This window comes from Accipiter gentilis, chromosome 1, assembly GCF_929443795.1.
Source record: "Accipiter gentilis chromosome 1, bAccGen1.1, whole genome shotgun sequence".
In the NCBI taxonomy this organism is placed as follows: domain Eukaryota; kingdom Metazoa; phylum Chordata; class Aves; order Accipitriformes; family Accipitridae; genus Astur; species Astur gentilis.
In genome coordinates this window covers 26,919,807-26,936,450 of record NC_064880.1, presented here as the reverse complement: position 1 = coordinate 26,936,450, position 16,644 = coordinate 26,919,807, and the positions used below count along the sequence as shown (strand labels likewise).

General features: G+C 40.5%; 1 protein-coding gene across 2 annotated transcripts in view; it reads right to left on the bottom strand.

Moving 5' to 3' along the window:
• Positions 1 to 15,298, bottom strand: part of RAPH1 (Ras association (RalGDS/AF-6) and pleckstrin homology domains 1) — a 97,481-nt gene extending 82,183 nt beyond the window's left edge. Inside the window, exon 1 of one of the 2 annotated variants that reach the window (XM_049799606.1) lies at positions 14,934 to 15,298. The gene's annotated coding sequence lies outside the window, so the exon portion shown is untranslated. The remainder of the gene's footprint in view (positions 1 to 14,933) is intronic. The other variant, XM_049799611.1, reaches the window with a different exon arrangement.
• Between the last annotated feature and the right edge of the window lie 1,346 nt (positions 15,299 to 16,644).

Sequence of the window (16,644 nt, the reverse complement as noted above, 5' to 3'; positions counted from 1 at the left end):
TAAATTTCATTTCACTGTGAGCTTTCTGGACATTCTCCCTGCATCCCAACACATCTCTGCAGTAAAGGTACCTTATAATTACTAAAATATACAATTAAATTATTTATGTGTACTTATTTATTAATAACTTCTGCCAGGGACCACATTCAGACTGCAAAGGAATGTTGCACTTGATAGTGCCACATATCCGTTCCCATCAGCAGGAGAGGAACACCGGAATGAAATGGAGCTGCTTCTTTGGAGGTCCTGAAATCTCTGCAGGTGATGGACTTCATCCATCTTCACCCTTCAGAATTAGAGATGTCATACCATCTCAAAGATGAGGTATTACAGCTCTTACTATTAAATCACCACGTCTGCTTTTTTTTTTCTTTCTCCTTTTCATTCACAAGAAGCATATTACAGGTCATCCATACAGGTCAGGGCATCTCATCTTGTCCACTTACATCACAGCAGGTAGTTTGCTCGACTAACTCTAAAACATGCAGAGGGATGGGCAGACAACATGGTCCTGTAGCTAGAAATGAAGTTTTTGTCAAGGCATCTCCTGACATTAATCTCCCCTCTCCTTCTACTCAATAGTAAAAGTAGACCTAAAACTGTAAAGAAAATGTTTGGTTCCTGATCATCAAAACAAACATGGAACTTTTTAATGCTGGAGAATTAGGACAAGGTAGAACTCTAGCTTTTCAACCAGTATGACACATCAGTAAAAACCAAACATAATGAAATCTAATTTTAAAATGGGTAGTCTAACTTCAATAAAATGTTTTCATAACATTATCAGTGCTTTTTGATTTTAAGCCTAGCATCCAAGAATGCTTTCATCAATGCTTTTCAGGAAGACTTCTAGCAATATAACAGGGCTATCGCTTCATTATGGTACTGGAGATCTCTTGATGCAAAGCTCCCACTTAAGTATAAACACATCATCATCCCCCTCTCATAATCAAGTACTGAAAGGAGTCAGAAGACCTCTCCTTCCCATCATAAGAAAAAGCTTAAGACTAAACGATCTGCAGGGAGCAGCAGACAATCCAAGGAATCTGTATATGCAAAGTCAGAAAATCCAAGTTTCTCTATAGAAATCTTCTGCTCATCTAAAACAAATCAGGTCTTCTCTTTCCAAGAGGAAGTGATAGCAGAAAGGAGAAACACAGTGTTAAAAAGTCAAGAAATATTAGACTTACAATAGCATATCTGGCATTGGACAATTTTACGCACATACAAAAGACAGTATGCCATTTAAAATTTAATTTTACAAGTCAAAGACTAGAAGGAAAACCTCAAAAAGCTTTTCCATTTAAAAAAAGGGCAAAAAAAAAGGTACCAAAAAACAGCAAAAAAACAACCATGAGACTCCTCACCCCTTTTCAAGGAAAGGTAAACAAATGAGAAAAGCCCAGCTTCTGTAAGAAAGAGAAAAACAAGCCCAAAAGTCAGTGGCAGAAAGTTGGGAAAGATTTCCACACACCGCTGTTGCTGCAGTGGAAAACATTGCTGGTCACATGGGCAAAGAATGGATTCCTAGTACACACTGCTATCACTTTCTAGCTGCAACTGTATTAGAGAGGTCAGAAAATTAGAAAGGAAAAGAACTTTACATTATTTTTATTTACAACAGTATACTAAAAGCACTAGACAAGATACAGGTAGTATTACCAACGTAATCCATTAGTAAGAGTCCTCAAATACTTAAGTCTCAATAAAGAAGTCTTTAGAACATTCCCACAGAGAACATAGTTAGGTTTTGGGGTTGGGTTGGGTTTGGTGGGGTTTTTTTTGATTAAACTACTTATACACAATGTAGCTTTTAAATTGTGCTGGTGAAGCTGAAGCAAATTCTGTTCTCATACAGTTGGATTTGGCGTTCTGTTGAAAATTCTCTTTTGCATTTGACAGAAATCCTCCAACACACTTTGAAGGATGATATTTTCCCATGGTATTTCCTGGGCAATTTTCCCATGATATTGAGGGAAGTCGCACAAACAATGAGAAAGATCAAGATATAGGTCACGTCGTTTTGTTCTCCTTTTACTGTTCAACAGTATTCTAAAATCTTAACCTCTGATATTGCCTGATTATACAGCAGTGTAACAAAAGCTTGACAAAACTGTAATCAGTGCAAAGTTAGTGTAATAACCACTCTTCAAAAGACTGGTCATCAAGGTGCATGCGGAACTTTTAGTCAAGAAACTAGCCAAAATTCATTATTTACTGGACAGTAGCTAGAACAATCAGCAGTGAATGATGCAACAACTAGGTGCTAGTATGCTATAACATCAGTTGCAGCTGCTCTGTCAGAGCTGCCAGGGGACGTTTGCACTTATTAAGGGAACTGACTGGCCATGGTCCCATGGCAATACTGCTGAGAATGACTACCAGGAATCCATGCCTGGCTGTTAGCACTATTTCTGTGTCACTGTCTCTATCCATTCAGTGCAACCACTAATGACATCTGGAGATGAAACAGCTCAATCACAAGCCAGAGCATGCCCCACAACATCCTTTATCCTTTTTATTCCCATCCAAAAGAATGGGATGCATCCTAAGACCTTATTTATTCCTGGTCTCAACTCTTCATCTGATGTCACAACCTTCTCTCAGAAGAAAACAATTAAAAGAGCAATACCTCTGTGGAATCATTCACAGCCTTCTGTGCCAAGTAGTAAGGTCAATTCTAACGGTACCTCTTTCCATTTCCTGACAGTTTATTCCTGACAGTTTAAATTTTTTAAAATCAAGTTCTCAGCCCCTTCTTCAATTCTTGTGCATCATCTAAAGAATTTCTCCCAGCTGAGGAGAATATGTACAAAGCACAGGACCAGCACAGCTAACTGTACTATCCAACCTTCCCCCATGTGCATTTTGAGATGGGGAACACAAAGAACAATATTCTGTCCAGTTCTCAGTGGACACAGTATCTCCTGTGGGACAATTCTAGCCAACAAAACTTAAGAGCATGCACGCAAACATAAGCCCAAGTACAAAATTGAGCACAGAAAAAAGGATTTTTCTACCTATCCAGTTTCAAATCAAGCGGCATTTCAGAAGCAAACATTCCAAGACCAATACCCCAAACCCAAAAAGAGAACAAGAGAGCTACACATACAACTTTCAAATCTTCTCACTGTCTGCAACTCAAGAACTGGAAGACTGTATAAAGAAAAAAAACATGCATGTAACAAGACATGGTGGTTCAAAGATGACAAGGACAGCATTTAATCCATAATATAATGCTTCCTCTGTGGCAGACCTAACTTTCTGTTTTTATAAATAATGTCCTATTCCTCAAGACACTATAAAAGATCAGCAATACACAGAGGGCACAAATCAAATTTTTTTTTACAGAATGCAGAGTCATTAATATCATTTCAGTGTTAATACTGCTCATCTTTGGAAAGAAAAAGGTCAGAGTTAGTTACAGATTTTCTAAACATGATCTATAAAATATATTAAGCATAGGGGCAATAAAAATATGAAAACTACATAGTTATCAATCTGTATTCCATTAAATACCAGACTGCTGCATGCACACCTAATGATAGGAAGATCATCACCATTTACTAGTGTTCAAATACAAGCCTCAAACCGTATGTTCAAACTAGTTCCATGTAACTACATAGACGATTCTTGATGCACACAGGACCAGACTGCTGCTACTTTCCCCCAGTCCCCTGGTGAAATGTTACTAATCACATTATAGATGCAAGCAGAATTTCAGAAATTACAAAAAAAATATTAAACGAACTAAGGGTTTCTTTTACTGGACCTTCAATTCCCCACAAAGTAGTGTTCTTTAGTTTAATAGATGACTCCATCACAGCACTACAGTTATCCACAATGAGTCGTGACAGGCAAAATTTTACGTTTTCTTTTCAAAAGTGAACTAATAATACAACATTTTAACAGGTTAACCATCTATGTATTCCAAATTCTATTTTAAAAAACCCAACTTCATACCCTACATACTACTGTTTTGAACAATGACTATCACTATACTCCAAGTTTGATACTTCAGTCTGAGTGTCTTGGAATAAACAGACGTGATAAAAGGTGATGATTTAAGATGCATACTTTGTATACAGTATCCAGATACAAAACATTTAATCATACTGCAAAAACAAGAAAAGCCCTACTTTTGAATGTATGTTAGTCCCATATTCCTGTCAATAATCCTGCCTGAATCATGCTAAAATACCAACATTTTAAGGAAAGCAATCCAGCAAAAGTCATTTTAGGAATGAAGAAGCAGCTGCTGAATTTATCAGTAGGCTATGCCTTCTCAACTCTCATGGCACATCATAACATAGTGAAAGCATGCGCAGTTGTAAACCCAAATATTTAAATCTATACGGGAAGGCAAAAAGCATGCAGACAACATAAGGTCAGCTGCAATTTTTAACATTTTCATAAGAGAACAGCTGGCCCTTTATCTTGCTTTTCAACCCACTCTAAACTAGAAAAATAAAGATTTAGGCAGCTTTAACTGGAACAATGTACTACACAAGACATATCAATATCCTGGAACATTTTATCATGTTTCATCAGATCACGTATATAGAAATGTTGTTCTCAAATACTCACAGCCTGTCAAGAGTTGTATTAAAGAGTATGCCAGAATAAGTTTATCTCAGAAAGTTAGTAATGAGCATAAATACAGAAAAGTAGAAAATTCTGGCCTTCCAGTTTCAGGTGAGGTACATTTTAAACAAAAGGAAGACTGTGTACCTTCAAGATTGAAAAAAAAAAAAAATGGAGAGGTGGAATCCAAGCTCAGAAAGCAGGGGTTTTATTATGCTCTACAAAACGGAGAAACTAAACGAAGTCTTAGGAAGACATTGCTTTAAAGCACATTCTCCTGTTTTACAAACACTTTAGACCTATTTTATTACTGTTTTCAGGTTCAATTCTCATTTCACAAATTCTAACGCACCTTCTACTTTACAGTGTACAAAGACATGAGGTTGGCCCATGGTCACATTATACAGGGACATAACAATTTGTGTTGTCATCTTCAAAACAAGTAAGTACATACTTCACAAGAATCAGTGGAAAATGTAAATCATCAGAAGGTACTAGATATGAGGAATATTTTAAGTCACAGATAATACAGTTACATGCCTCATGTACGACACTCAGATCAGTCTTTAGGCCAGAAAGCAAGCAACAGCAGTTCAATTTAAACTCTTTTTGTGACAATGATAGCAGACAGCCAGATCACTAAACCCTAGTAATTTGTGTCAAGTGACAATGTTTTTTTCCTACACTATGAGTATTTTAAATTTAAAGGCCACACAAACCTAACATACTTTTGAAGGATTCAGGCCCAGAAAAAAAGACGACACAAAATCATTCCCCAAACTTTTGGGCACAACAGTCTATCCAAGCTAATTTCCTACATGACACCTCTAAATACATTACTACCTGGTACTTCAGGAGGATGAAGATTAAGTGACACTGCTTTTCAAAAAGAGAGACACCCAAGTCATCACATTTCAGAAATGAAACACCACTGAAGTTGAAAGTGCACAGTCTGAAAATACTTTGTTTGCTCTACACTGGACTTTCAACCCCACAATGCACCCTAGTCATTCCAGGAATATTCCATTCTAGTTGATAAAAGATAATCTAAGATTTTTCATTAAAAAGTTGTAATAAATAATTCCAAGTGTTTGTTGTTTTTTTTTAATTGTTGTTGGTTTTGAGGACCTTCTGAAGTTTTTGCATAGATTCAAGATAAATAGGGATAAGCAATATCAAAATAGCAAGTTTCTTTCAAGCTAATCACAAGCACTTAAGTGGAGTTTTGGGAGGTTTGTTTTCTATTTTAACAGGAAAGTCTCTGATTTTCACTAACTAGGATAGCAAGCACAAAAGGTTAAGCTGTATGCTGCACTATCAGCTGGAGTTTAGTTAATACAGACCTGTCTTCGTAAAGGCACTGTATGTTTCACTTCAAGAACTGTGACATGGATACCTCATTCCTCCTAAAAATTTCACTCATTTCTCTATTGCTTCAATTTTCCGTTCTGCCAGCTACCAGAAGGGAAGACAACATTCACGCTTTTCTATGCAGCCCTCCTTCTCCTTCCATTTAATTGCTGAAAATGAGACTTCCCACTTTGGCTATGCTTCTTAGAAACTCTGAGGTTCCTAATCCAGAACGCCTGAACATTTCTTTAGGAAAAAAATTCCTTTCCTTCTTCCCTGGGCAGGAATTTATTGTTGGTACTCACATCAATCTGACAAATAGCCTTCCAGTTTCACAGAACTGATCATAAGATATCACTAAGTTACTTATTGATAGACATACCTAAGTAGAGATGAAAGAAAAAGTGTTCTGAAATGCAGCTTCAGGCAGAGTTGTTCTCCTGACCTGTGAGCTGCTCAGAGATGGCCAAAGGAATTCACAAGTTTTAGTCAGTACTACTACCTTGCAAAGTTACTAGTGAGTGAAAACTACTGGCTTTCCCCCCCAACCTGCTAAATAAAATGCCACTATTTAACAGACACAAGTGCTTTTCTTAAAGCCCTCAGACACAACTATTATTAACTAAAAATCCAAACTACTAGAAATGTTAGTCACTGATAACACACAACAAACTTGCAGAATGTTTTTCCGGGAATAGCAGGCAATCATCCATGTTTCTATCAAAGCCACTCAGAACCACATGTCCAATCAGGTCATTTTCTTAAGTCACTCATTAAAAAGATAAGTGTCAACTTCCTTGGAGAACAGAGGTCTGTAAGGCATCTTTCTTTAAAGTCTCAGAACAACTTGAGGAGTTTTTTTCCACTATGGGAATTTTTTTTTTTTTAAATGCACTGTAAAACACATTTGTGTAAAAGGTCTTTAGTCACCTGTGAAGAACAATGATTACAGACACCTGGGAAGTCCAAACTTGCACTTGTATATTAAAACAGATTCCAACAATGATTAACTCAATTTTAAATGGTGCAACAAGATCACAGTGATCCTTCTAGCAAGGAGAAAAGCAGGAAGCAAAATTACTAAGGATAAAAAGAGAGCTTGGAATGCTTGGCTTCTGGCATGGCATCAAAAATCCTATGCAAGATGCCTCATCACTATACAGGCACGAACTAGGCAAGTCAAGATGAAACTGAAAACAACCATACCCGAGAAGGAAACTGCCCAGGAATAGCCAACAGCACAATACCAGCGACTGAGGCTTTATTTTAAGTCCAGACACAACCCATCAGTAACATACCTCTCATAGAACAACTGAGGAACCGCCCTGGGCAAAGAACATTGTCCTCACTTCTGAACAAAGCCAGAGTGGATATGCCGTTTATTTCGGATAGGGTGTCTTGTCCTTGTAGATAGAGAGTTTCAGAGTTAACGCAAATTGAGAACTTCAGATCTTAACTTATCTTTGCGTATTCCCATCCAATGATAAGAGAAAACCTGAGGGAACACTGTCATAATGTAATGGTTTCACATCTGTTAGAGAGTATTTCTCTTCCCACCTAATTCAATACTTCTTGTTCTAAACCATGAAGAGGAGGAGTAACAAGCAATAAGCTCAGACACAAAGTAGAAAAAAAACAGGATTAAAATTAAGGAAATTAGTACGCAAGTACAGTCTTTCTGCAAAACTTATAAACTTCCCATGCCAATTTCACCTTTAGAAGATCATCATTAGGCTGCAAAAGTCAGCCTCATTCATGAGATGTTTGAAAACATCTTGAAAACATATTGTTTTCAATATTGAGCTAGAACCCATCCCAGTTTTGTGAACCAGCTTTCCTAAATAAGTACAGATAACATTTGTCATGTAGATATGAAAACAGATTAATTTACAAAATCATGGTGCAAAGTATTTCCTACAACAGATTCCGAAACCCTGGACAGATGCCTTTTAATACTTGTAAGATACAAATAGCAGCCTAGAAGTGAGTTTGTCTTTATTTTTAAAAATGCTTTTACATACCAGAGATAAAAGAACCTTTAATTTTTCAAAGCTATATAATCATGATCTAGGAAGACACATACAAGGATGTAACTTCTCCTCTCTCAACAGCTCCCCAAAGGTAGAACCTTTCACCGCAACTCATCACCCCTTCAATTTTACCAATTTGGCATGCTGTGGATCATGCTGACAACAGCATCACAGAACTTACCTGGATTAAATCTCACCAGCCTCTTCTTTTTAAGAGTATTTTTAACACACAACAGTTTAGTGATCACTAAAGCTACATAAGACCTACGGATATTTCTGCCAGGAAAAGCATAAGGAAAAAAAAAATTGTCTCTCATCTCAATTGCTTCTCTTTTGCTCTTATTAATAGCGTTTCATTAAGGGACCTACTAGAAAAAAAGACTGAGTGGAACATACAGTTCTTGAGACTGGGTCAGCACTGTCAGAGATGCAAGCAGGGACAACTGCAAACCTGCAGCTATTACAGGCATAGCAAATGCATCTCTACAGAGATTCATGACTGGAAGAAGTTTATAAACAATGCATGGAGCAACTTTACTTCCTCCAAAGAACCTGTGCATTTGTTTTGCTACTGCTATCTTCTACAGCATCTATAACAAAGCCTATCAGTGACATCTCATCACGAGGAGATGGAAAGATGAGAGATAGAAAGCCAGCAAGCATGTACACAAGCTGTTTCCTTCCGAACATGTGTCTTTTCACTGATGGTATATCACAAGGATTAAATCAGCAACTTCACAGAGTTAAATGTAAGAGTATCACTACAAAGCTACAAGCCCTTTGACAGAGAGGAAAATCTGTCAAACACAGTTTCAGTATACTTTCTCACCGATTAAACCAAATAGGCATTTTAGAGAGATATTTCATCATAATAATCAATGAAACTATTTAAAAGAAATCCAGAGACATTAAAAAAACACTAGATATTTTTTTTTCATCAATGACTGAAACAACACAGTTGGGGCAAAACTGTCTTAGCACCATCTGTAAGTTCCAAAAAGAATGAAATTCCACGCCAAAAAAACCTTTATGAATTCTATGTTGTAAAGGTAGCATTTTTCAAAGTATGCAGTATCTCATTCAACTTTTAGTGTTGCACTTAACTCAGCAGGCAATTTTATGACATATATTGAAGGGATTTAACTGCAAAGGTGATATCAGAGTAAGAATTCAACCATCTGAGATGGGATTATTTTATCATCAATGCTTGATACATATTCATGATTTGTACTTCTAACACTATTTAATGACATAGCCTTCAAAATCCAATTTTACAAGCAGATGATGCAGATTTACCAATTACAGTTTCAGTAAGGCTAGTAATTAAGTCTTTTGGACATTTCTGGAAACATTTTTCCTTTTACGATGACTAACTGGATTTCAGACAATAAAGTAAAATTTCACACAGAGTAATCCTTGAAGAGTTTGCAGCACTTCCTCAAAGAACCTGCAGAGTTTTTCACAAGTCACTGATACACAACAGTAGGACAGTAGAAGCAGAAACTACTTGCTTGACAACAGTTTTAGTTTGGAGGAGCACTTTTACAAGCACTCGGTAACCAAGTTCAGACATTACGACTATGATCACATAGAATGAACTATCTTTTCTATGCTAAAGATGGCTGCTCTTAAAGCAGAAAAGTGCTAACAGATGACAGAATTTGCATCAAGATGAAGTCTAGCCATGTATCATTGGAAAGCAACAAGCTCTACTTGTAGCTTTTCTTTAGGGGGCAAACTATGGAACTGTTACTTCCTACTGGAAGAGCCACTAAGGCAACAATTGAAAAAACAAATACGAGAAGTAATTGCATTGCACACCTCAACTCTAAGCACAGCACAGTTACACTGTTTTAAATTTTTTTTCAAGCCCAGTATTAAGGACAAAAAGATACACCAGGAATACTACAGGTCCTACAAATATGGCAAATTGCTAAGTCTTTGGGAAGAGGGCAGGACAAGATGAGATAATCACAGCACTGACGGTAGCCAAGGACCCTATGCCAGCAATAGGCAGTGGACTTCAACTCTATCACATGAACAGAAGTTTCTGCCAGTCTCCATGCAACTGCTCCCAAAACTTTCTGAATGGTAAAGTTACTGGAGAGCATGAAGGATGCCAATTAGTCTCCCTCCAGCCCCTTTCTGTATGTATGTTTTATTTAGCATATTTTTGGACTTCATACATGCATTTGAGAGAAATGAGCAGGTTCTCTATTCTTCTCCAATACTTTTTTAGATGAAAGTGTAATATTGACAAGTAATAAAACTGAAGAGAGCCACGAAACTGGAGAATGATGTCACTTCTTGCTCCTATTTCTTTCTAATCCTGATCTGCTAGAAATCAGCTGTTGTGCTGTCATAAACAGCAGGAAACAGTAAGGTGATTCGGATCTGTGCTTAACACAGCTTCAGCAAAAGGGCACTGCGTTTTAGTATATGAGCACAACTTGCTACTCTAAACACTTATATTTGCAGAGTACTGACACCCTTACACAGTATAAAACCATTTCAGCAGATGTCAAATACAACAATTAGAACAATACAACATTAACATTCCAATAAGGGATGATATTTAAGGTAATTTTCACACAAGATGAAAACCACCCTCATTCAGTTTACCATTTGCTCTATGCAACATCAGTACATTTTTATCAGCAACAACTTGCGTTCTTGAACACTTCAAAATATTTACTCAAGTAAATATATCATAAAAGTTTTGCTACTGTGTATAGTAATTCCCCTCACCAGACTCACTATAATATTCTTCTATAAAAACTTTCACCTTACACACTGCTCTCCTAAAAAGACCAGAGGCAATGGAGATTCAATCACCTTTCTGATTACATCAATTTAATATGATTAATTTCTGAGACTAGAAATTCAGTAACAGGTAAAAATTATGTTCTATGACTAAAAGGTTTTAAAACTATTTTTATAGTAGCTCTGGAATTCCTCCCCCCACCCCAGTCCTCTCTATAGAATTCAACTAACTCATCACGATATAAGATGGCAAAAAATAATTTCCCTAATATTTAACCTCAGGCCAGTTTCAAATTCTCGTGCACATCACATTCCTCCATACAATTCCGAACAAATAGAGTGACAGCTCACAGAACAAGACATTTCAAGCGCTCTTCATTAACAGATCTATTAAAAAAAAAGCAAGCTCAACAAAAATATTATTCTGTGTAACATCTTACATTAAACACTTCAACAAAAGCCTCTCCCAGCAAATAATTAAAATTACTACTTAGGACAAAATAGAGAAGTGACTTAAATTCATTGAAAAGTCAAAAAATATCAGCCAACGTATCTGGATCAAGCTGCATAAAAAGTATGCTGCAGACAGTTTTCTTAGTCTTTATAAGATTTGCAACTATGAGGACGATTATTAGCAACCTGAATCATCAAGGAATTTGACTTGTCTTTCTCACAGGGACTGATATGCTTAACTGGATTGTTATTACCAATTTCTAGTACTAATCTCTTGAAAATAATATGTCATTTTCAATGAACACAGTTTTTAAGTGATGATAATGCTTGCAGATTAACAAAAAGAAACTTAAATCCCTTGACTATCTGAAGAACAATTATAATAGCAATTATAGTGCCAGTTTCTTCACTGGCATTCCTTAACCTTGTAGGCATTGCTACAGATGGAGAGCATTCAATATGCGTACTCACTCAAAATCTGTGACTGCCAATCATGATAGGGATATTTTCTGAACCCTTAAAAAGACTCACTCAATACAACAACTTTGGTTTTGTAAGCTACATTTCATTAAATAAAATTAACATTCCACATAGAAATACGTTAAACACAACTACTCAGCAGTCTGCTGTCATTTCTACGTATTATCAAACCTTAGCAATAAAACAGATCTGGACTGGCCCCTTTTATAAGGCTTGTTTATCTGAGATTGCCTGATTCAGCTGTAAATCAACATACATTTTCTTCTAGCAATTGCAGAGAATGGATACATATTTTGTGATGTTTCACACCCTTCAGTGTTTGGTTTATTGTTGGGGGCTGAAATACAAGTTGGACATTTTTGGCTTTGCTAAGTGCCTGTAACAAGTTCTAGATTTAATCAGCAGGGTCCTCAGTTATGAACAGATGTTAATGGGAAGCTGTGAAGCACATTTTTTCAGTTCTACTTGAAAATTCAGTAATAAAACCATTGTTTAATATAACAGAAAAGGCAGCGTGATTATTTTGCAACCTTTGGTTTCATTTGTAACACAAGAGATCTGGATTTTTCTACTATTAAGAATGTCATCTAAATTATTTAACGGCTGGGATCCTCAGCACTATTCTTCATATTTGCCTAACTGGCTTAGTCACTCAGATTTAACTCTGTCCCAGTTTGATAGATTTATTTTTTTTTCCCCCCTCCAGTGGCTGAGAGACATTTGAAGAAGGAAGGCAGGTTGTATGACGAGTAAAGATCAGATTAATACAGCATAAAGGTGTTCAATTAAGAGCACAAAGAAATAACTATTTCTGACTAGAAAAGCTAGCTGATTTTATTAAAAATCTTGATGCTAAAGGAAAAGATAAATGAGCACATGTTCATATTCTTGCAAAATTCAAATAAAGAAGCAACACAATAGCTTTACAGCTTAAGAAAATGTCAGTGGTTTGGGGGGAAGGGAGAAATGAGGCAATATCCACATACTCTGATACTCAGAAGACTGAGACACTCTCTTGAAAAATAAAGCCTCTTAAACTCATAGTGAACCATCACCTACAACAGTTACCACAGCAGTCTCATATACCCCTTTAAACCAACAGGTGTTCTCTGTACCATGGATTACCTTATTAAGAAAGGAACAGGCTGCAATATACAGGAAGTTCAAAACAGTTTATGTCAATGCACTACTCCACTGGAAGAAAACTATTTGAAATTCAAACCTGAAGGCAGTGGTCTCAAGATATTACACAAGGAAGGCAGATTGAAGATTATACAAAATTTGACGGTGTTCCTTTTCACATTATTTTTTATATTCTTTCAAGAGATTAACAACTGGTAAACTACATTGCTTTCCTGAACTGTGGCTTATCTCTCAACAATACTTTTTCTGTCTCTGTCATCCCATGCTGAGTCAGAAAAACTCTTCACTGCATGCCATATGAGTCTAAAAACCAAGCCATTTTAAGGAAATATCTGAGAATTAAATTTGTAGGAGGGTAATAAATAAATTCCTTAGTGCCACTTAGCTCCTTGTTCTACGAAAGCAAAAAGCCTCCCTAATGTGGATTTCTGTAAGGTAATTTGAGTGTCACCCACCAACATAAAAAACCACATACCAGCTTAGGTGCAGAGAAACAGTTCTATATTCCACTATCCACCACACCTACCCAAGGAGGAGGATATCAGCGTATTAAATATGGACATGTCTACATCTTTATATAACTTACATGTAAAAATTCCCTAGAATTGAAATTTATGACCTATACTTTTGCTCTTCAAGATGATTTAGCAAGTGATTTTTCTATTCCTCTATTTTAACAGGAAAATTCTCAGCAGAGAAAAGCTGATTAAACAGACAGTAAAATAGGAAGATTTGCTGGTTTAGACATATTGTTTCAATAAACATCTAAATTCATTCATCAAAAAACATCTAAATTAATTTTTCTGCTCAAAGGTGTTTTACAAGCTAATGTGTCCGTGTCTGGAGGACAGCGGAGTGGCGGGGGGGGAACAGACAAAAAGAGGCAATTTGTTTAAAATGGAGTGGCTGTGATTCTACAGTCTCACAAAACAGTAGTTCCCATTCCTCCATCACATGAATAGCAATGTCAAGATATTAGCCATGTGAAACAGTATACTTGTGCCAAACCGAGGCTACCGATACTCTTCCAGTAAAAGAGGAATTATACTGCTGTTGTCCCATTCTGAATACCTATAACCAGGTACAAACATAAAACGCCTTGAAATACTAGTAAAAATGATAAAATACAAAGACAGTGCCCAAGCACACAGGTGACTATTTTCTGCCACACAAGGTAACAACTCCAAAAGAAATAAGACCTTCCAAAATGAACAGATAAGTCACTGGCTTCTTAAAACGACTAGCATTAATGCAGGAGAAAAATAAGTAAACCTGTATGAATTTTACACAGGTCACGTGACACTCATGTATACAGACACTCCTCCTTTCCCTCCCACCATCAATGATTTTCCCCATGCAGAAAAAATAATATACCACTCTCCCCATCTTCATGAAGACCAATGCAGACACCAGCCTCGCTTGGGAGGCTCTTCACACACCAGCCTGCATATGGCTAAAAAGCTTAAAAGATTTCAGGGTGGGTTTTTTGGTGGTTTGGTGGGGTTTTTTTCTTTTTTTTTAAACAAAACATTATAACCACCAATCCAAACCAATTTTTCATTTCTTGCACCAGGAAAGAGAGAATTTGATCGTGTTTGGTTCCCCGGGTCGCACAGAGAGACTTGGCGCTGCTTGTGCAGGGGACCCGACTGCCCGCAGCTCCACAGGGTGGAGACTCGCCCAAGCTGACATTGTCTGGATGCCACAGACTACATCCCTCCCGCATCCCCGGTTTACTTCCCAGCCTCTTCTGAGGCATGCCTTACACGAAGAAAAGCCGGGGGGGGAGGGGGGACGGACACACGCAAAAAACCTCCACCAGTCATCAGCGTTCCAAAGCCCATTTTGAAAAAATCCCCCGACGGTATTCGGGGCGTGGAGGGGCGCAGGACACAGACCGTGGGGCCGTTAAATCCTCGCCCCTCTCGCACTCCTTCGCTGCCGTCCTCCCCACCCAGCCCCCGGCCGCAGCGGTCCTTCAGCGGCCCCCGCCCCGCCGCCGGGCTGAGGGGGGGCGGCAGGAAACGCCGCCCCCCCGCCCGCCACGGCCCGGCAGACGCCCGCCGGCTCTCCCACCGCCGCCGCCGCCCCCTCAAAAAAAACCGACAAGAAGGCGGCTCCGCCACTCACCTCGCCCCGGCTCCGGGGAAGCCCCCGGCGGGCTGGCGGGCAGCGGCGACTCCCCACAAAACCGAGGGGCGAAGCGGCGGGCACGCTCCCGCTCGCTGCCGGCGGCGGCACCCGGGCTCCGCTCCGCCCGCAGACCCCCGCGGCTGCGGCTGCTGCTGCTGCTGCCCCTCCCGCCGCCGCCGCCGCCGCCGCTAATGGTGGCCGCCGATACCCGTTCCCGCTGCCGCTCCCTTCCTTTCCCGTTTCCTTGTTTCCGCCGAGCGCGGAACCGCCTCCGCCCGGCGGCCGGCGACGCGTCCCTGCCCGGCAGCGGAGGCACCGCTCCCTCCACGCCGCTGCCGCCCCAACGCTCGCCGCCGCTCCGGGCTCCCCCCCCGCCGCTCACTTCCGGCGCGCAGGCCGCACCTCGCCCCGCCCCGCCCCCGCCAGCGCCCGGCATGGGGGGGGGGGGGGCGGCGAGGGCCCCGCAGTGGCGGGGCAGCCGCCGGCCGTTGGGCGCGCGGGGGGCCGTTGGGCGCGCGGGGGGCGGTTGGGCGCGCGAGCGGCGGTTGGGCGCGCGGGGGGCGGTTGGGCGCGCGAGCGGCGGTTGGCGCGCGGGGGGCGGCCGGGCGCCGTGCCGAGGTGCCCTGGGGAGCGCCGCCGTGGCCGCCCCCGCCCCCGGGGCCGCTGGCCCTCGCCCAGGCGGTCGCGTTGCCGAGGCTCGCGGAGCAGGTCCGCCCGGACCTGGCGGCGGCGGCCGGCCCGCTTTCGGCGGCCGCTGGCCGTGCCCCGGGCGGCTTGCGGCAGGGAACGCGCGGTGCGGTTCCGTACGCAGCTACAGGCGCTGGGGGAGCTTCCCCGTCCCGCGCCCATCACCGAGGGTTTCTGTAGGCAGCAGATTCCCAAATCCCGGAAACGCTACGGAAACCCTCGGTCGTGAATCCCGGAGAGCCGGCAGCGGCTGCCCTGGGCCAGCCCCGGACCGCGCCGCCTCGGCCACGCTCTCCCCGCGCTGGGCGTTTGCCCCTATTTCTCATCCCACCACAACTTGAGGGCCGAGATCACCGCTTTTTAAATTATTTACCAACCGGGATAAAACGCTGATGCCTCTGCAAATAACGCTATGCGAGAGGAGATTCGCTTAAATGCAGTTTATTGCGGGGGAAGACGTCCGTGTGCTGGTGCTCCAAGGTCTAGCGCAGAAGAGACGACATTGATGCTGCCTTTGGCTGGGAAGGTGCTTCTCCCCTTTGCTAGAACTGCTGTCATGCCATGCCACCGCATAGGCACGTTTTACATCAGGTTTTATCTGTCAGTATTTGACAAGGAGGAAACTTAAGTCACCTAAAGCACAGTGTTTTCCGTATGTGAGAACAATTATGCAAAACCGTGCTAGTCGTTTCATTTCTGTAAATGCTGATTTACTGAGGAGGTTATAAGCTAGGTCAAAAGCGACACAGAGAGGCAGCTTTTAAAATACAAGCTACTACATGGAGAAAATTATTTTCACGTCTACATACAATTAGGTCATTTGAAAGACAAAGTTCAGACGTATCATTCTAATGTATTCAGCAAAAAATCTCTGCAATATAAATTAGCCTCAGCAAGTAATAACTTCCAAATTTTGGACAACGTAACAAATTGTTGACAACTAACTACCACAGACAAGCTGAGATCAAAGTTATGGATGCAGAAATACCGGACAGTTTCAACTGCAACTCTGAATTTCTTT